Below are 21,687 nucleotides of genomic sequence, written 5' to 3'. Positions count from 1 at the left end.
GCTCTGTCTCTCTCTGTCCCAAAAATAAATAAACGTTGAAAAAAAAAATTAAAAAAAAAAAAAAAAAAAAAAAAAAAAAAAAAGGGGCGCCTGGGTGGCGCAGTCGGTTAAGCGTCCGACTTCAGCCAGGTCACCATCTCGCGGTCCGTGAGTTCGAGCCCCGCGTCGGGCTCTGGGCTGATGGCTCGGAGCCTGGAGCCTGTTTCCGATTCTGTGTCTCCCTCTCTCTCTGCCCCTGCACTGTTCATGCTCTGTCTCTCTCTGTCCCAAAAATAAATAAACGTTGAAAAAAAAAAAATTTAAAAAAAAAAAAAAAAAACAGCAGAAAATCCCAAACCAACCAAATAATTAAAAGGCCATTATATGCTTAATTCTAGAACCTGTATCTCAGATCCAACTCTAATGAAAGCAGGCTGCCTAATGTGACCTCAATCTCCGCCACAGCCTGAGTGTGACCTAACAATGTTCACCATCCCAGAGTTCACTCTATCGCAGGTCAAATACGTGAAGAAACTCGAGGCCTCAAGAAGAAATCATGACCAAAATTAACTGCAAAGGTAAGCATAAAAACAAAGGGATAGATCTTGAAATCAATTACCTTAGCTCCTTTTTTAGGTCTTATTTTCAATTTAACACAACTAATTAAAAATTTTTTAGAAACACCCAACATCTGTGGTCAAAACATCTTTACAAGTTCTAGGAAACTGTTAATTAGCGGGTTAGGCTGTAACCTAGCCACAGATGACAAAAAATGGCTCTTCTCACTGTAGGCTAGGCTAGCTGTGTCTCATGTTACTAGGCCTCAGCTTCCATGTCCCAGCAGCCTTCATTCCACACATCCCAAAGACACAAGTAAAAAGCCTATAAAGACAAGAGTCAGGAGTAAGGGAAATCCAGTGAGGACAGTCTCCATGAGAAAAGGCCTGAAAGAAAATTTAAACAGATGCTCCATAAAATGTTGATCCAGACTTCACATGGAGAGAAGTGTCATGCCTCATTTCAAAGATAATATATTAGGCCCTGACTCACCACAGATAATCTAATAACAAAGCTGTGACTTTCATTGTTGAGGCGTCTCTTCTCTCACTCTAATGCCCCGAAGCCATCAGATATACAGACGCTTTATGCTGAAATGCTAGAAAAATTTGCACATTTTCATTCCTTGCTCACTACTGCTGGGCTGCTAAACCAAGAGTCTACTTTAAGTTATGACAACAGGGCAAGCTGATCCAATTACACAAAAAAGGTACTAAATCAAACAGGACCATCTGGGCTTTAAGCAAGAGTATTGTGATGTCTGAACAAAAGTCAATATACTTGCAGATAAAAATGCTTTCATATATTCAGAGTTATAATGGCCCTTGGGCTACCGATTCATTTTCACGTCCAATGAGAGTTATGTGTTGTATTAAGACATATGGCCTAGATGACGGACGGGTACAAACAGAGTATTATATTCACCAGTTCATAATGAGAACATCTGTGCTCACCCTCTAGCCCTATGAGGCTTACAAAAAACAGTCAATATTCTCTAGAAGTAAACAGGTTTTCTGTTCCTAAGCAGCAGGTCTGGCAAACCACCCATCTCATCATCCCCATAATCTAACAAGATTGGGTGTGTTCAGGGTGGTATGGCCAAATTCATCATCCCCCATGATCTCAGAATGGTTCCCCAATTATTACTAACCTCCAAACCAATTTCCAAGATCCTAAAATTTTAAGACCTAATCCAGCCATGCAAGTTTAATTTGCCGGACCTAAAAATCAAGACTCAAGACTGGGGCGCATGGGTGGCTCAGTCAGTTGAGCATCTGACTTCGACTCAGGTCATGATCTCACAGTTCATGAGTTGGAGCCCTGCATGGCGCTCTGTGCTGACAGCTCAGAGCCTGGAGCCTGCTTCCAATTCTGTCTCTAGCTCTCTCTGCCCCTCTCTAGCTCACACACTGTCTCTCTCTCAAAAATAAACAAACATTAAAAAAATAAGTAATAACGGGGCACCTGGGTGGCTCCGTTGGTTAGGTGACTGACTTCAACTCAGGTCATGATCTCACAGTTCGTGGGTTTGAGCCCCGCGTCGGGCTCTGTGCTGAATGCTTGCTCGGAGTCTGGAGCCTGCTTCGGATTCTGTGTTTCCTTCTCTCTCTACACCTCCCCCACTTGTGCTCTCACTGACTCTCTCTCAAAAATAAATAAATGTAAAAAAAAAATTTTTTTTAATAAATAAATAAATAAATAAATAAATAATAAAAAAATAAAATGACTCAAGACTAAAAGAATCTCCTTTATCTAAAAAAGTTCCTGGGGTGCCTGAGTGGCACAGTTGGTTAAGCGTCCGACTTCAGCCAGGTCACGATCTTGCGGTCCGTGAGTTCGAGCCCCGCGTCGGGCTCTGGGCTGATGGCTCAGAGCCTGGAGCCTGTTTCTGATTCTGTGTCTCCCTCTCTCTCTGCCCCTCCCCCGTTCATGCTCTGTCTCTCTCTGTCCCAAAAATAAATAAACGTTGAAAAAAAAATAAATAAATAAATAAAAAAGTTCTTATAAAATACATATACCATTGTACAAGCATCAGATTTCTGTACGATGTTGACAATTTCAGCATCAACACTAGTAAACTAATATCTGTGAAAAGAACTGAGAAAAATCTCTCCTGTAAAGACTGGGCTCAAAATTCACTGTCATTTATCTGGTTTTTTTGGAGACCTCACACTCCCTGAAGCCTTGCCTACCTCTCTATTACTCATTCCCTAAGCTCCAGACACACTGGAACTTCCTTCCTTCAATTCTTCAAAATAGCCATGTTAAAGAACATGGCCCCTCCTCAGGATCTTCATCTATGCCATTCCGTCCACCTAGCACAGTCTTTGGTCTGTCCCTCATCCCTTAGGTGTCAGCCTTAAAAGTCAATTCCTTGGGGACATTCCCTCACTGCCCTGTTTCCCAATCAACCTGGGTTAGGCTTCCCATTAGCTGCTTCCACAGTATTTAGAGCAAAACAGTAATTAATTATTGTTTAATGGATGTCTTCCCCACCAGACCATAACTGTATGACTGCAAGGGCTCAGTCAGTTTTGTTCACTGGTAAAGCACAGAGCCTGTCACACAGTAGGAGCTCAAAACTTCTTGACAAATAAATGAGTAACAGAGCTAAAAACACATCAGCTTTGGCAATTCTACTTATAATTTACCCTACAGATATAGTCACATATACAAAGGGCCAAATGCTTATGGTTACTCACTAGGGCATAGTTGGTAATAGCATAAAGGCGGAAATATTTAAAATGTCTACCAGTATACGGCAGGTGCCAAATCTCTATTGCTTTCATGGAATGACTGCCAAAGTAAGTTTTTTAAAAATGCAAACAGTACTAACAGCGTGCTACATTTGTTTAAAAGAAAACGCAAGAAATATATATATGCTTTATATGTACATGTTATCTCTGGAAAGGATCTTAAGAAACTGAAAACATCAGTTGCCCCTGGGAAGACAGACTGGACTCACGAGTACACAAGCATAAAAGACTATTCAATGTACACTCTTTTTTTAACTTTTGAATTTTGAACCATATAAATGTATTTTTTTTTTTTAATGTTTATTTTGAGAGAGAGAAAAAGTGTATGTGTGTGCACACAGGGGAGGGGCAGAGAGCGAGAGGGAGGGAGGGGGGAGGGGGAGGGGGGAGAGAGGGAGAGAGAGGGAGAGTGAGGGAGAGGGAGAGAGGGAGAGGGAGAGGGAGAGGGAGAGGGAGAGGGAGAGGGAGAGAGAGGGGGAGGGAGAGAGAGAGAGAGAGAGAGAGAGAGAGAGGGAGAATTCCAAGCAGGCTCCACACGATCTCTCTCCCTTGCTCTCTGCCCCTCCCCTGCTCATGCTGTCTCTTTTTCTCAAAATAAATAAATAAACTTTTAAATTAAAAAAAAAAAAAAAAATAGAGGAGCATGCAACTCTTGATCTCAGGTTGTGATTTCAACTCCCATGCCGGGTATAGAGATTACTAAAAAATAAAATGGGGTGCCTGGGTGGCTCAGTCAGTTAAGTATCCGACTCTTGATTTCAGCTCAGGTCTTAATCTCAGCCTCCTGAGTTCAAGGACCGCACTGGGATCCACACTGCGTGTGAAGCCTACTTAAAAAAAATAAATAACTAAAGAAAAATAAACAGAAATAAAACTTATAAATAAATAAAATTTGCCAAAGACAGTCCTATCCTCATTCCTAAGACAGTGATGAAGTTTAAATGATTTGATGACAAATATCCTGCTTGCAAGCTAAGCACTGGGGGGGGGGGGGGGGGGGGGGGAGTGAAAAGAAAGACAATTCACTTATCCACAAATCTCAGACATCCTACTCCATACTAGATTGTACCACTTTATTATTTTTTTTTAATGTTTATTTTTGAGAGAGAGAGACAGAGTGTGAGTGGGGGAGGGGCAGAACAGGAGACACAGAAGCTGAAGCAGGTTCCAGGCTCTGAGCTGTCAGCACAGAGCCCAATGTGAGGCTTGAACCCACAACTCTGAGATCATGATTTGAGCCAAACTTGGACACTTAACCAACTGAGCCACCCAGGCACTCCTAGATTGTACCACTTTGGAAGAAAATTCCATCTTTTTTACAACTAATTGTCCCGATCCAGATACATGGAGAATGTTTTCACAGTCAGAAGGGATTACTGACAGAAAAAAGAGATTAGAGAAAAAAGGGAATTCAGCATTTTTTTTAGCTTAGAAAGTAGGTCGATACATTTGTACGGAAGAAATATCATAAATACTGACCCAAAACAAAATATTCTCACCGAGAGGCCTTAAAATCCAAATGGAGCTTAATCTGAATCCACAAAGTTCACAAAACTAAAGAACTTTTTGAAAACTAGTTAAAAATGGTAAGGAAATCTATACACATTCCTTAGATAAACAGATGTGCCAAACTTTAAGACATTCTTCAGTAAAGAAATATCTCAGACAAGATTAAACACAACTCCAATAATCCTGTTTGTTACCACAATCAAAGCCCTGGAACAGAGTCAAAACCTTTGGATCTGAACCTGTTAGTTTCCCAAACCTGCATATCAGGTACAGAATACTCTGGACTAAGAATGGCAAGAGGAACCTGAATCCAGGGCCACCAAAAAGAGGATTTTTTTTCGGGATTATCTCCAATGTTACAAGGGCCATTGCCATCGACTGCAAGAAATGATCTTCATAATCCATCCCAAGACCTATTAGAGACACAGTTATCTTCAACTAATTATCCCCTGAAAAACAAAATGGTATTTACTAAGTAGAACGAAGTACTCAGTACAGCCATTCTAAATTGTCATAACTTTGCCATGTTACATGGCAAGTAAGAAGCCAATTCCTGGCTCTCCCATTTGATAACTTCTTTGCCCCCAAACACTCTTTCTGCATATTAAGTCAAAATCTTGAGATCTAAGACTGACACAGACACCAGCAAACGAATCACCTGATTTCCCTACCAACATTGTTTTTCTCCATAAAGTTCTACTCACCATTTTAAAATCCCCCTTTAGGGGCGCCTGGGTGGCGCAGTCGGTTAAGCGTCCGACTTCAGCCAGGTCACGATCTCGCGGTCCGTGAGTTCGAGCCCCACGTCAGGCTCTGGGCTGATGGCTCAGAGCCTGGAGCCTGTTTCCGATTCTGTGTCTCCCTCTCTCTCTGCCCCTCCCCCGTTCATGCTCTGTCTCTCTCTGTCCCAAAAATAAATAAACGTTGAAAAAAAAATTTTTTTTTAAATAAAATAAAATCCCCCTTTATAGGGTGCCTGGGTGGCTCAGTCGGTTAAGTGTCAGACTGGCTCCAGTCATGATCTCGCGGATTTTGAGTTTGAGCCCCGCATTGGGCTCTGTGCTGACAGCTTGGAGCCTAGAGCCTGCTTCAGACTCTGTGTCTCCCTCTCTCCCTGCCCCTCTCCACTCATGCTCTCTCTCAAAAAAAGGTAAACATTAAATAAAAATTTTGTTTAATACCTGTCTATAATAATACCAAGAAGTACTCATGAATTTAGCCTGTGGTTCTCTAGGCTAAAAGGCTTGAGAGGGAGAGTGGAGCAAAAAAAAAAAAAAAAAAAAGTGGGAAATTCTCTCTCTCTTCAGTGCTCTGGACTTTGAAAGCTAGGCAGAGGCAATGATTCTGCACTTAATCAGCAGGTGAATAAGAAACAGGTTTGAATTTAGAAGAAGCATAAAGGAGTGCAAGAACATTCAGTAAAGAATACGGACTCCATTTCCTTGCAGAGCAGCTCTCAGGACCTGCCAATGAACCTCAATTTGACAAGGAACACCCCATCTACTCTAATCCAGGACATATCCCTCAAAAGACAGTCAGTCAACCGGAACTCTGCCAACTTCTGCTTGGGAGTTGTGTGGAGCACAGTAGCAACAAGAGCCTACTTTGAGAAGGAGATCAACAATCACACTCAAGAAGAAAAGAAGTTATTTGGCAAAGGGAAGCATGTTGCCAAAATGTTAGTCACAGCTTAAGGTCCCAGTTTGTGTCTCTGCAACTATTCTTTGCTCTGACAGAGTCCATTCTCTGGCCCAGAAAACCCAGCTCAGCTACTGTCATCTTCTCCATTTAAAGCAGTCAAAAATCCTTTCATTTTTGAGGTATCAAACTGTGACACAGACAACATATCAACCAGAGACTAAAAAGAACAGGGAAAGAATGTGTTATTTGCCATTTTCTACCTAGGACTGGCTCAAGTAGAGCAATGGAAAAACGTGACAGGATAGGAAGAATGGAAAATCATTATGTTAAAGAGCAGGCTATACCAAAAGCCTGCCCAGAGCTCTGAACTCCCATAACTTATTTCCAAACCCTCTGAAAAACAAACCAAAGAGACACCCTGTGGTTGAAATAACGGCAAAATATTAAGCTGGTTTTTACCCCCAAATAAGTATGTACTATATACTTCATAGCCTGAAGATCTTCCTGCTCTTGCTGGGGTAAGAAGACTATAAGACTTTCAGAATCATTTCAGAGCAATAGGAAAACAGACACAAGTACACTAGGTTACTCTCCCAATCTAAGAAGAGGTCAAGAAATTGTCTCTTCGACAGGGACAGGACTTCTCTCTTCCTTTCTTAAAAGCCATTAATAAAACCTGAAAACTCCACTGTTATCAACATCTTCCACCTTACCCTGCATTTCACCTTTGTGCTGACATCACATAACTAATCAGTACCAACTAAAGTAAACACTACGGATATCAAGTATGAGGTAGATTTGGAAACTGCCCCCTCTTAAGCAAATCCAAGTCAGACCTCAGAAATGCCAAGACTTTCAGGAACACTTCTTCTAAGCTAAACTAAATAAGTTCACCTATGAGCAAAGTGTTCAGAATATTATGCCCAAAGAAAAAATTGGAATAGTCAAGTTTTCAAAGTATTAACAATAAAGAAGCTGAAACTGTCCACAAGCACACTCCTCCCCACCAACGGGGCCAAACTGCCTGGACCAAAGCAAAAGGCTCAACTAAATAAAGTACTATTTTTCAGCGAATTCTCAGAGTTCATTGAGGAAAGTCAGTGTTTGTCAAGGGTAAAATAAAACACTGCATTCTCTCACATTCCTCATCAACCAACCTCATTCAACCCAAGCTCTAACTTCCCTATCTCCATCTTGATGGTAGCCAATACAATGTAACAAGTAATATGAAATTCTGGGCTACTAAAAGTTGACTCGGAAAAAAGTTGAAAAACTGAACATGTATTAAATCAAAACCAACTATATTCCCTGGCACAACAAACACGGAAAACCAACTATTCCCTGGCGTAACAAACGCAGCAAGGCTGAGAAGAAACTGAGAAAACAGGTCTTCTAAATACCAATATCTCAATCTTGTTGTCAGAGATCACTTCTTTGCAACCACTTTAAAGATCCCATTTAGGGGCACCTGGTGGCTCAATGGGTTAAGCATCTGATCCTTGATTTTGGCTCAGGTCATGATCTCACAGTTTGTGACTTCGAGCCCTGTGTTGGGCTCTGTGCTGACAGCGAGGAGCCTGCTTGGGATTCTCTCTCCCTCTCTCTGCCCCTCCTCCCCCTCAAAATAAATAAATAAACTTAAAAAAAAAAAATCCCACTTAGTTAACACAATCTTTCAGAAGCAGAGAAGAACCAAACCTGTCTTTCAAAGGGGGGGGGGGGGGGGAAGGACAGTTTAATGACTTGCCTCAAAGTTACTTAGTAAATCCATAGGTATGCTAGAACAGTCCTTATTCCCCAAGGTTCTCTTTTGGTTTGTAGGAGGAGACAAAAGCCACCAAAACATTCCGTAAATCATTCAGAAAACAATGAGTAAAAACAGCACCATGAAAAAGGAGGTGGATCCTGGGTGAGCCCAAAGCAGTAACAGATTATTCAAATCCCTTTAAAAATACAAACTCCAGTACAGGCCAGCTTCTTCCAGCTCCTCAGCCGTGCGTTCTCTCTTAGTAATTTTCCTTCCTGATCAGTAACTTACCACCACATGCTGCCCACGTCTAACACTTTAAGATTTCCATCTTCCCTTGCTTCACACCACTCCAATCTGAACCCTCAACTCTAGGTTGCTCCCATGCGCAACTCAGTACTTCTCATACCTTTATCTCAACTCTGATTCTTTCTCCACCAACGCTCTCAAGATACCCTCTAGTGTAAGCAGCTTCCCGAATCATCCTAAACCATTGGTTGTCACTCAACTCAATCCCTAAAATGTCACAGTGGCCTCCTCACTCAGCATCCTGTTAATTACCTGTTCACAACAAGTCCGCCCTCCCCATCTCCCTTTAGGCGCACGGTTACTTGTTCCTCACTCCCAGCTGCCGTCTTACTTACCTTACCCAACCCTTCAGGATTCCTTATTTCCTGTCTCTCAGTAACCTTCCTTCCCATTTTCAGTCAGCGCTCGTCCCACACCAATTCCCGACCACTCCTCCCTACTTAGATTGCCCACGCCCCGCTCCAAGCTCTTCAGACCCAGCCCAGCGTTCCACTCACCCCTCAGACTCCGCCCCAGGACCCCCCTCTCCCTCAGGCCCCTCCCCCCAATCTCCTCTCTGTCTCCCTCTCTCTCTCTCTCTCTCTCTCTCTCTCTGTCCTCTCCAAGCCCCGCCCCAATGCCCCCCACCCCGGCCCTCCCTCCCACTCAAGTCCGCAGGTCATCTCAGCGACATACCCAGCCTCCTCGGCCTCCTTTCGACCGGGCTGTAGCTGCCCCGGGAGCGAATCCTCCGCCACCTCCGCTCCGGCTCCGTCCCGTCCGGCTAGCTCCCCAGCAAGCTCCCTCTCTCGCCGCCGCCGCCCCTTTTGCCAACCCGGAAATGGATCTGCTCCCACCGTCCCCAGCGTCCGCGAACAAAATGGAGGCGGGGGAAAGAGGAAGAGGGAGCAGGGGGCGAAAAGACACTACACGCACGCGCTATCGGAAAGCCCGCCCCCTAACGGCGCACGTAAAGGCGGAAGCGGTCGGGTAGCCGCCATCTTGGGAAGGTCGCGAAAATTCCGCCTGCCTCCTCAAAGCAGGGTTTGCAACTTCAGCGATTAGAATCGTCTGCAAAGACTTAAGCAGAGAGTGAAGCCCAGAGATTCTGATTTAATTGGTCTGGGGTATGTCCTACGCATCGAGACTTTTAAATTCCGCAGGTAAATCCAACGTGTTACCGAGGTGGAGAACCACTGAGCTACCGTCTTGAACATAACTTTTGCATTTTTATTTTACCGCGCGCGCACACACACCCACGCACCTGCCCCATAAATGTCCTTCCCTAGTTTCGAGTCAAGGAAGAACCCTCTTCATTCAACCTTGCTGGGGCCCAGTAGTCTAGCTCCTGTTGTCATAGCAACAGAGAGGCAAGCCCCTGCCAACAAGTCATCCTTAACGTCATAGCCACCTGACCTGAACACCCGTGAACACGTCTCTTCCGCGGGCCGGGGGTTCCCTAGTTTCCGGGGCTGGGGGATGGTGCTGCAGACTCCTCCAGCTGCTTGGGTCGGGGAGAGGAATCCTGTGCCCTCCGTGGTGGAGCTGCTGTTAACTCCTTCCCAGCTGAGTAAGGATCTCTCCCTAGTCCACTCACAAAAGCTCTTTTCTACTATAGCTAACCCCATTGCCGTATATCCTCAAAATGCTCTTTGCATCTCTCTGGCATCCTTCCTTGTGTTAAATCCAAAGTAAGGGGATAGGATTGAGACTCAGTTTCCACTGCTTACTAGCTGTGTGCCCTTGGGCTTCAACTACCCTATCTGTAAAATGGGACTAATAGTGCTTGTCTCAACTTTTATAGGGTTATTGGAAGGCTCAAATCAAGTAATGAATGGGAAAGCATGTGATAAATTGTAAATTGTTATTATTTTTGTTTTCCTTCTGTTGTGCCATGAGTAGTGCTGGGCAGCACCCACTAGTCAATGTCACAGCATTCATTGAGAACCTGCTGTGGGCTAGGCACCACGAGATGGTTACAGAGATGACTAAGAGCCTAGTTTTCAGGGAACTCACTGTGTGGTAGGCAGACGGGCATGTAAACAGCTAGCTGAGATACAAGTCAGCATGTAATTAGTGCCATGGGGACCTATGTGCTGTGAGAGGTCAGACAGGGAGTGATTAACTCCTGCTAAAGAATGGGAGAAGGTTTCGTAAATGGTTTTGAACTTGTCCTTGAAGGATGAGTAGAATTTCATTACTAGTCAGAAGGTAGGGGACACATTCCAGGCATAGGGACCAGTGGGTATAAAGCTAAAGATTTTCAGGTATGTAGTCCTGCGTGTCTGAAGGTGGGGTGATTGGGTCAGGAAGATGGTAGACCCAAGCTCCCGTTCTTCAACTTCGTGTCCATTCTGTCTCCTCCTTGCTCATCATATACAGTGTGAACCTGCTTTCTATCACTGCAGTGCACCCAGTGGCTCCTCAAGGCCTTTGCACTGCCTCTACTCTGCCCCTTCCGCATTTTTCAACGCTTAGTTCAAATGTCCCCTCCTCAGAGGCATTCCCTGCCCACTGTAGCTAATGTTAGCCACCCCCACCCCGCGGTCCCCCCCCACCATTCTCTATAACATCACTCTGTGCTGAGGGCAGCCACTGGGGTGGAGCACAGAGACATCTCACCTGGGGAACTAGGCATGGGCTTCATGAAGAAAGTGAGGCCTGATGGGGAAAATAAGAATTGGGCAGGGCTAGAGGAGAGAGAAAAGCATCCCAGAGCAGAGGGAGAGTATGTGCAAAATAAGAATCAGGGCACCTTCCAAAAACTCAAAGCATTTTGATGTGGTTAGAGCTAGAACTTGAAAAAAGGCAAGAAATTAGGTCGAAGAAATCATCATAACATCTGACATTTATTAACACCATGTTACCATGTAACATTGGCATAACTTCACATGTCATAGCTCATTTAATCTTCACAATAACTTTCTGAGGTAGGTATTATTACCCCCATTTTACAAATGAAGAAACTGAGACACAGCAGGAGTAACCATCCTGCCCAAAGCCACATATGCACAAAATAGAACTGACTCCAGAGTCTGTGCTGTTAATGCCTGTACCAAGTGACCCTGCATTGTCATTTTTTTTTTGATGTTTATTTTACTTATTTTGAAAGAGAGCATACACACAAGTGAGTGTATATGAGCAGGGAAAGGGCAGAGAGAGAAAAGGAGGGAGAGAATCCCAAGCAGGCTCCATGCTCCCAGCTTGGGTCTCGACATGGGGTTTGAACCCACGAACTATGAGATCATGACCTGAGCCAAGATCAAGAAGCTTAACCGACTGAACCACCCAGGTGCCCCTGCATTGTCATTTGTGATGTGATTTCCTAAAATGATGAAAGACTTACGGTAAAGTTCTGAACAACACAAAACAACACAATAAATATATTCATTAAAAAAACAGGTTATATTAAGTTTGTGCAAAAATGTTTCATGTTTGCAATTTCCTTTTTTGATATTATGACAGGCCAAACACCTGGGAGACCTCTCAAAAAACAACAAAAAATCCTGGATAGAAAAATATTAAAAAACATCTTAGGGGTGCCTGGGCGGCTCAGTCACTTAGGTGTCTGACTCTTGATTTGAGCCCAGATCATGATCTTATAGTCATGAGGTTGAGCCTAGCGTTAGGCTCCCAACTGGGTGTGGAGCCTGCTTGAGATTCTTAAAGAGTCTCTCTCCCTTGCTCTTTGCCTCTCCCCCACTCACACTCACTCTCTCCCTCTCTCTCTCTCAAAAAGCAAGCAAGAAAAAAAAAAACGTAAAATATCTTTGGGGCACCTGGGTGGCTCAGTTGGTTGAGCATCCAACTTCGGCTCAGGTCATGATCTCGTGGTTCGTGAGCTTGAGCCCCACATCAGGCTCGCTGCTGTCAGTGCAGATCCTGCTTCGGATCCTCTGTCCCCCTCTCTCTGTCCCTCCCTTGCACATGCTCTCTCTCAAAAATAAATAAACATACAAAAATAAAAGTATCGTCAATGCTTCAATGAAAAAGTAAGGAATTTTCAGGGCAAAACAAAGTAAGTGAAGGCGGGGTTTGTAGAGAGGTAAGTAGAACACTGACGCAGGGTTTTGCTCTAAGGACATTTGCCTAACTAGGTGAACATGAGCTTTGGTCAGTGTCTCATGGAAAAAATAAATGCCTCAGAATCTCCTCAACAGGGGAGTTTAACAAAAAATTCTTCTTTGTAAAAATGGAACCCTCAAAGAAATAAAGGGCTTTATTTCTGGTAAGGGTGAACCAGAAATAAGTCTGTCACCTCCTCCCTTGGGTATAGGGTTAATGGAGATAGATTATAGGCCCAGCTAAGTGTGTTGTTTTATTTGTTTTTTTTAATGGATTTTTCACATGGAATGTCCAATAGGACATTGAAAGCCATGTGGAACCTAGGGTAATTCTTGGCTGTGTGGTTCTGTCCCTTGCATTGCAGCCCCCTAGTATCCCTGCCCCCTGCATACCAAATGTCTACAGCACATCCTTATCGTTGTGGTCAACAACAACAAAAAAGCTTCCACAAATTTCTAAAATGCCCCCATAGAGAACCAATGCCCCACGGTACACTGTCAAAATTGACGGGAGCCAATTTATGAAGGACTTTATTAACTGTCGTGAAAAGTTAGATTTTATCTTCAGGTTGAGAGGGAAACCATTGAAAGATTTAAGCCGAGAAGTGCTGTGGCCCCTTTTGCCTTCCAGAAAAATCCATCTGACTGAAAGGTGGAGGATGGATTAGATGGGTCCAGATGGGAGTTAGAAACACCTGTTGGGAGGCTTCTGTGAACAGGTAAGTGGGAGATGACGGTTGCCTGTGGTGAGTGGCAGTGGGGCACCAGCCCGACACAAAGGCTTTGGAGGCAGGCCTGCCTGTCTGCAGAGCCAAAGGGCTTGAGTTTCAGTTCTCCCACTACTGAATAAGGTGAGACTTTGGGCAAGTTACTCAATCTCTACCAGCCTCAGTCTTGTCATCTATAAAATGGAGATAAGACTGGATGGAATGTGTCCAAAGTGCATACCCACTCGGAAAGCACCCGCTAATCTTAGCTATGATCATTATTAGGTATGAGCAGTAGAGATGGAAGAAGTAATTCAAGAGATATTGAAGAAGTGGAATGTGAGGGTTGAGGACAGGGACAAGCCAAAGATGACCCTCAGGCTTTGGGCTAACCTCCTATGTGCACATGATGCTAACACTTAGCTTAGAGAGGCCCAGAGGAAGACAGGCCAGGACTAAATAAGCCCAAGGAGCCTGGTGAGGGAGCAAAGAGAGGTCAGGTAGACCACTACATATCTGGGTCTGGAACTTAAAAGAGTGATCCTAGCAATGTGGACTCCTAAACTGTGGAGTAAGATGGCCCCTGACAACCCAGGACTCCTTGTATCCATGGAATCTGGGCCGGCCTGTGGCAACCTTTAATGCAGCGGAAGTCAGCTGCACCAGGTCCAGGGCTAAGCTTTAAGAAGACCTGGCAGCTTCCACTCTTGCTTTGGGGACCCCTAAGGTCTCCTGTGGGAAATCAGCCTCTCTGCTGTGGACATCATCTGGAGAGAGAAGCTTGGACATGGAAAAAGGGAGGTCCAGCCATCCCAGCATTCCAGCTGTTGCCCCCGGAGTGGGAGACAAGCAAGCCAGCCATCATGGACATTCCAGCTCCAGTTACCTTCTGACTGTGGCCACAAGAGACACCCCCAACTAAGACAGCAGAGCTGTCCAGGTGAGCTCCCATCAACCAACCGGGAGGATCATGAGAAGTTATAAAATGGTTGTTGTTTTGAGGCACTACATTTAGAATAGTTTGTTATGCAGCAGTAGATCTCCAAGCAGAATGATACTGATGAACTCTAAGCCCAGGTGTATAGTGAGAAGAGAAGAGGGCTTAGAACAGAGCCAAGGCACCCCACATGCAAGGACCAAACTGAGGGAGAAGGCTCACACGGGAGATTGAGATAAACAGGACAGAGGGAAATCCTGAGAGCGTGGTGTCCTGGAAGTGGCAATAAGTGCTCAGGAAGGAAGAGTGGTCAGAAATATCAAATGCCAATGAAAGAACAGTTAGATAAGTATCCCTTGGATTTGGTAACATGGGAGTCAGTGACCTTGACAAGAACAGTCTCAGTGAGCACTGAGGGTGGACGCCAGATGCACTTGGTTGAAGAATGAAAAAAGCAACAAAATCAAACTGGAGTTACGGTTTTGGGGGTTGTTTATGTTTTTTTAATATTTATTTATTTTTAAGAGAGAGAGCATGAGCATGGGAGGGGCAAAGAGAGGACACAGAATCTGAAGCAGGCTCCAGGCTCTGAAGTGTCAGCGCAGAGCCCAACACGGGGCTCAAATCCACAAACTGCGAGATCATGACCTGAGCCGAAGTCGGACACTCAACCAACTGAGCCACCCAGGTGCCCTGGCTTGTTTTTTTGTTTTTGTTTTTAAAGTTACACCTATTGACCTGGGTGAATCTCACAAGCATAACCTTGAGGAGGGAAGGTTGCTGAACACTATACCTAGGAGGACAGTATTTATATAAAGTTTTAAAACATGCAAATATTAAAAAACTCTTAAAACTCAGTAATAAAAAGACAAATAACCCAATTAACCAATGGTTAAAGGATCTTGGAGTGGATTGAATGGTGTCCCCCCCCCAAAATTCATGTTCACCTGGAACCTCAGAATTTGGCCTTATTTGGAGATAAGGTCTTTGCAGATAAAATTAGTTAAATTGAAGCCAGGTGGGTCAAGATGAAATGAAGTAGATTAGGGTGGGCCCTAAATCCAGTGACAGATGTCCGTACAAGAAGAGGAGAGGCCTCAGACATACACAGGGGAGAACTCCAGGTGAAGACAGAGGCAGATTGGAGCTATGTGTCTACAAGTCAAGCACACAAAGTTCACATAACAGGAAACCGTTTTAACCACTTGAAAGTGTACAGTTGAGCAGGTTTTATATATTCTCAGTATTGTGCAACCATCACCACTATCTAATTCCAGCACTTTTTCATCACCCCAAAAAGAAAACTTGTACCCATTAATAGCCTCTCCCAATTCTGCCTTCCTCCTGTCTCCTGGCAACCCCTAATCCACTCTCTATGTCTATAGATTTGACATTTCATACAATATGTGAGCTTTTTTGTCTGGCTTCTTCTACTTAGTGTAGTGTTTTCAAGATGCATCCACATTGTAGCCTGTATCCGTGCTTCATTCCTTTTTATCACTAAATAATACTTCATTTTATGGATATACCACATTTTAGTTTATCCATGCGTCAGTTAATGGATACTGAGTTGTTTCCACTTTTTAGCTATCACAAATAATGCTGCTCTGAACACTCTTGTATGATTTCTTTTTTGAGGTGATGAACATGTTCTAAAGTCGATTGTGGCAATAGTCACGCGACTCCGTGGTTATGCTAAAAGCCATTGAACTGTACACTTTAAATAGTGCATGTAAATATCTCAATAAAATTGTTACTCCCCAGAATGCAAAAAAAATATATTGTTCTGAGATGTGTACATACACAGTAAATATTTATGGAAATACAGGGAAATGATACCACACTTAGGAAAGCGGTTGTCTCTGGGGAGAAAGGAAGGAGACGTGGCTCGGGACAGGCACCGGGGGCCTCAGCTGCAGGGTCAGGTTTTATTTCCTAAGCTGGATGGTGGAGACATGGGTGTTCATTACATTAGTCTTTAAACTTTTTGCGTGATCGAAAAATTACACATTTAAACATAATTTTTTAGCAGGAAAGAATGATTGAGATAAATAGGATATTTGCAAGATGCAAAAATCACCACATACAAAGAGAAGAAATATATTATCTTTTTCATGGAGAGATCTGGCAATCCTCCTGGACAAACTCAGCCATCACTGATAGGAACCAACCTGACGTTATTTGCCTCCCAGTACAATGGTATTAACAGCATCACCTATAAAGTATTCTTCTCTACGGGTGCCTGGGTGGCTCAGTGGGTTGAGCATCCAACTCTTGATCTGGGCTCAGGTTATGATCTTGCGGGTTGTGGGATTAAGCCCTGCGTCAGGCTTTGTGCTGAGCGTGGAGCCTATTGGGGCTCTCTCTGTCTCTCTCTGTCTCTCTGTCTCTCTCTCTCTCTGCTCCTTCCCCCACCCCCAAATAAATAAACTTTTTAAAAAGTATTTTTTTCTAGAATATTTAAGCTCCAGAAAACCACTATAAGGAATGTTCGCTAATTTGGGAGCTAAATTGTCCAATTTGGGAGCCACTAGCCACTTGTAGCTCTTAAACAATTAAAATGTGACTAGTCTAGCTTGACATATGCTGTTAAATATAAAATTAACACCAGGTTTCAAATACTTAATATAAAAAAAGTAAAATAGCTCAGTATTTTCATATCAATTACACGTTAAAATAACATTGTTTTGTATATATTGAGTTAAATAGAATATATTATTGAAATTAATTCTCCTGTTCTTACTTTTTAAGTGTAACTACTAGAAAAATGTAAATTACATTAGAGGGGATGAAAGTATAAGGGAACAAGAGCATGGGGAAACAGAGAAGTCAAGAATCTGGGACATTTTACAAGACATCTCTCTTAGACTTCGAAAAGTCAATGTTGTTGGAAAAAAAGAAAAGAGCTGTTTTAAATTAAAAGAAACGAGATATAAGAACCCGATGCACTGCTAGGCCTTGATTGGATCAGAATCTCCCCACTTAAAAAAAAAAAAAAAAAAAGATTTAGATTTAATTAAAAAAAGTTTTTAAGTAATCTCTAGCCCCAACGTGGGGCTTGAACTCATGACCCCAAGACCAAGAGTCACATGCCCCACTGACTGAGCCAGCTAGGCACCCCCAGCATTTCTTTTTTTTTTTTTTTTTTTTAACGATTATTTATTTTTGAGACAGAGAGAGACAAGAGCATGAATGGGGGAGGGTCAGAGAGAGGGAGACACAGAATCCAAAACAGGCTCCAGGCTCTGAGCTGTCAGCACACAGCCCGACGCGGGGCTTGAACTCACAGACCATGAGATCGTGACCTGAGCCGAAGTCGGCCGCCTAACCGACTGAGCCACCCAGGCGCCCCAGGATTTCTCTTTTTAAGTGTTTTGTTTTGGTAAGTTCTACACCCAATGTGGGGCTTGAACTCACAACCTTGAGATTAAGAGTCCCATGCTCTACTGACTGAGCCAGCCAGGCACCCCTCTTTTTTTTAAGTTTTTAAAAAGAGATTTTTGAGACAACCTGGGAAAATCAAATAGAGACTGAATATTAGATGATATCTGAGAACTGCTGGCTTTCTTAGGTGTGATAATGCTGTGGTGGATATGCGGGAAATTGTCCTTATTCTTAGGAAGTTTCAACTGAGGCTTTTAGGAGTGAAATGATACTAATGTTTGCAACTTACTTTCAAATAGCTTGGCAAAAGAAAGTGTGTGTGTGTGTGTGTGTGTGTGTGTGTGTGTGTGTGTGTGTGAAGAGAGAAAGGGAAAGGAAGTGGGAAAGAGACAACAAAAGCCAATTAGCAAAATGGTGATTGTAGAATCTAGAAAGTTTCAAGGCTATTCGCTGTACTAATCTTTAAACTGTTCTGTGTTTAAGATGATTCATGATGGAAAGTTGGGGAAACAAGACAAAAAAAGGAATGAATGGGAGATGAGGAGGTGGAGACCATCCTTTGCAGCAGTTTGGCCTTGAACTGCCAAGTGAGAGAGGGAACAATAAGCTGGAGCAAGCACGTAGGGTCAAGAGAGTGCTTTTTAAAAATGGGGAGATGAGGGGCGCCTGGGTGGCTCAGTCGGTTAAGCGGCCGACTTTGGCTCAGGTCATTATCTCGCGGTCCATGAGTTTGAGCCCCGCGTCAGGCTCTGTGCTGACAGCTCAGAGCCTGGAGCCCGTTTCAGATTCTGTGTCTCCCTCTCTCTGACCCTCCCCTGTTCATGCTCTGTCTCTCTCTGTCTCAAAAATAAATAAACGTTAAAAAAAAAAAAATTGAAAAAAAAAAAAAGGGGAGACGAGAGGGTTTAAATGCTAAGTGGGAAAGAGCCAGCAGAAAGAGGAGCATGAAAGGTACAAGCTATTCTGGTCAAACTTCTGACTCATGCCTGGGGATAGACCAACCATGTGAGAGATTCAGTACACCCCAAGAAATGTTCTACCCGCCTCCTAGCCCCAAGCTTCAGGAGAAAGAAATCATGGTGGTGACACCTAGTGGATTCAAAGGGCACTGTTGAAATTCTTCACTCCTCTCTCTACACCTCCTCAAGAGGGCATCTCATGCTGGTCTTGTGACCACTCCAAATCATTTTCATCCTTTTGTTCACTGCTAGACCAGCCTACGATGTGCAATGCTACTAAGTAAGTTCGTCCTCTCCCCTCTCAGTCCACAGTAGACTTTGGCCACGTCTCTTGTCTCTTGGCCACTCTCCCCACAAGGAAGCAGAATTCAGACAGGGTGAGGAAGGGACCAGAAAGGATATATGTTCCCCACACCCCAGTCACCCAGCTCCAGTCAAGTGACCACTGCAGCCCTGATGAGTGCAAGATGGCCATTTCTCAGTTATTCAAGCTCTGGGGATTGTGCAGAGCTTAAACTGTGGTCTCCGGAGTCAGAATAACTGGATTCAAATTCTTGCTAGCTGTGACTTGGCCTCTCTGTGCCTGTGATGCTAAATTTCTCATGACCTTGGTTCTCATCTGGAAAGTGATGCTGATAGAGCCAACCTATTTGTTGGGAAGATTAATTGAGAGAAGGCACATAAAGTCAAGCACAGTGAGTGGCAAAGGACACCGTTCCAAGTGTCAGTTCTTATCATCACCCCTGAAAGAGAGCAGATGACTGATGGCTCTGGAGGTGGCCAAGATGGGGATAAGGAGAATAGCCCACACCACTTTCTCTGCCCTCCCTGGGGGTAGAAGAGCAGGGACAGAAAGGACTGGTCCCTATAATCCTGCACCAGGGCATGGAGTCCTTGAGGGTGCGACCAGCACCCTTTACAGAGGGCAGAACCTGTCCAGCCCCCATACGTCTGGTTTCCCTTGTAACCAGTCCAGCAGGGCAGAGGCAGCTCTCAGTGCCTCCCAGTGCCTCATCCCTGACTTCCCACTTTTGCACTTTGGCCATCAAACCTGCTTCAAGGCCTAAGTCATCGTTCTCAAGAAGTTTTCTTTTATTGTCCCCACCACCACCCCCCCATCCTCAGACCAGTAGTGAATCTCTTTAGCTCAATTCCTAGAGCATTTATCATCTTGTGTTGTGTCCACTCTTACTGCTCCTATTTCAACCAACCTAATTTATTAATTCAGCAAATATGTATTGAGCATCTTCTCTGTGCCAGGTACTGTTCTCGGCTCTGGATAGCAAACAAGACACTCCTGGAGCTAACATCCTTGTAGGGGAGTGGGCGCAAAGAAAATACACAGAGAATATATATGATGTCAGGGAGTGATGAGTGCCTTGACTATACAGGGGGTAGGGGACAGAGTGGGGGTGGGTGAGATGGAAACAGAGTGGTCAGGAAAGGCTCTGAGAAGAGCAAAGGTGATTTCCTGAGACAGGAATGGGTCTTAGGGTTTTTAAGGAACAGTAAAGCAGTCAGTGTGGCTGCAGTGGGGTGTAAGAGGAGAGGGGGCAGGAGATGGGGTCGGAGAGGGAGAATTTTGATTTCTTAATGCGTTATTGGAAACAGGAGTGTTGCAATCTGAATTGTTTTAGCCGAGATGTAACAAACCTACAGTTATTGCATAAATCTCACAATTGAGTGAACACACACACATAACCACCCCCCAGGTCAAGATACAGAACATTCTTGGAGCGCCTGGGTAGCTCAGTTGGTTAAGCGTCCGACTCTTGGTTTCAGCTCAGGTCACGATCTCATGGTTTTGTGGGTTCAAGCCCACACTGGACTCCACGCTGACACTGCAGAGCCTGCTTGGGATTCTCTGTCTCCCTTTCTCTCTGCCCCTCCCCCACGTGCACTGTCTCTGCCTCTCTCAAAATAAATAAATTTAAATTTTTAAAAATATAAAACATTTTTATCACCACAAAGGGCTTCCTCATGCCCCTTCCCAGTCAATACTCTCTCCCATCCCCATCAAGTAACCACTATTTTTACTTCTATCCCCATAGATTAATTGGGTCTATTCTTGAATTTCTCTTAAGTAGAATCCTACCGTTTGTAGTCTTATGTGTGTGGCTTCTTTTACTCAGCATTACGTCTGTGAGTGAGGTTCCTTCATGCAGGTTGTAGTTCTTTTTTATTGCTATGTAGTATTCCGTTGTAATAGTATACCACAATTGATTTATCCATTCACCTGCTGAAGGACATTCTGGCTTCTTCCAGTTTCACGGTCATTAATAAAACTGCTATTGATCACTGTTGGCTGTGTCTTTCACTGGACATCAAGCACTGATTTCTCTTGGGAGTGGAAATTCTAGGTCATAGGTTAGGTGTACATTTAGTCTTTGTAAGCACTGCCAAGCAGGTTTCCAAAGTAGCTGTGCCAATTCACACTCCCCACCAACAGCATATAAAGGTTCCAGTTGCTCCACACCCTTGCTGATACTGGTATTACCACTTTTTAAAGTTGTAGTCATTCATGATCTGATGTAGGTTTTTAGCTGAGCAACCTGGCTGCACTCTGAGAACCAAGTGGTGGGATTAGGGTTGGGTTGGGCAGAGGAAGCTGAGACACCAGACAAGAGGCTAGTGTGGGTCAAGACCCACAAATGGTTTGCACTAGATGGTAATAGAGAAGTCAGAGAAGTGGATCAGTCAGGACGTGTCCTGGAATTGTAGCAGGACAGACTGGTTGATGAGTGAGGGAGGGATGAGAAGGAGGCATCAGGGCGAGTCCTGCATCCTTGCCTTGAAAACCTGGGTGGATGAGAGGACCGTTTTCTAAGATGCAGGAGACAGGGAATAACAGATGTGGGCCAAGGGAAGGTCAAGGACTCATGGGTAGCTGTCTGAATATGTCATCTGCTGGAGCTTAGGCCATCCTTAGAGCACTAAGGCTCTAGATGCCCCCATCCTAGTATAACTGGCAGACACTGGTTGTGTGAATGGCGCGTGCTGTCTGGGTAGCGGCTGGGGGAATGTGCATGCATGCTGTCTGCAGTGACAGATCTGAGTCAGGGGCCCAGTTCTGCCCCCTCGCTCGCCTGTAACTTGGACCTTATGCTAGGATTCCATCTTCCACCTTATGGTGTTAGGATTTAACAAGATCCCATGTC

At 44.1% G+C, this 21,687-nt stretch overlaps 1 protein-coding gene and 1 long non-coding RNA gene across 5 annotated transcripts in view; one reads left to right on the top strand and one right to left on the bottom strand.

Annotated features, from left to right (window-relative positions):
• The window catches only part of WIPF2 (WAS/WASL interacting protein family member 2), a 49,579-nt gene extending 40,224 nt beyond the window's left edge, over window positions 1–9,355 (bottom strand). The window contains exon 1 of one of the 4 annotated variants that reach the window (XM_045488749.1): window positions 9,175–9,355. The gene's annotated coding sequence lies outside the window, so the exon portion shown is untranslated. Of the gene's footprint in view, window positions 1–8,834; window positions 8,973–9,174 lie in introns of those variants that run through there. The other 3 variants (XM_045488750.1, XM_045488751.1, XM_045488752.1) reach the window with 3 other exon arrangements.
• A 97-nt stretch (window positions 9,356–9,452) lies between these two features.
• Window positions 9,453–14,731, top strand: LOC123603622. Its single transcript, XR_006714960.1, has 3 exons — window positions 9,453–9,641; window positions 13,174–13,261; window positions 13,977–14,731. It is a non-coding gene; the product is annotated as an uncharacterized LOC123603622 (long non-coding RNA).
• The last annotated feature ends 6,956 nt before the right edge of the window (window positions 14,732–21,687 follow it).

This window comes from Leopardus geoffroyi, chromosome E1, assembly GCF_018350155.1.
Source record: "Leopardus geoffroyi isolate Oge1 chromosome E1, O.geoffroyi_Oge1_pat1.0, whole genome shotgun sequence".
Classification (NCBI taxonomy): domain Eukaryota; kingdom Metazoa; phylum Chordata; class Mammalia; order Carnivora; family Felidae; genus Leopardus; species Leopardus geoffroyi.
This window is presented reverse-complemented; position numbering and strand designations above follow the sequence as displayed.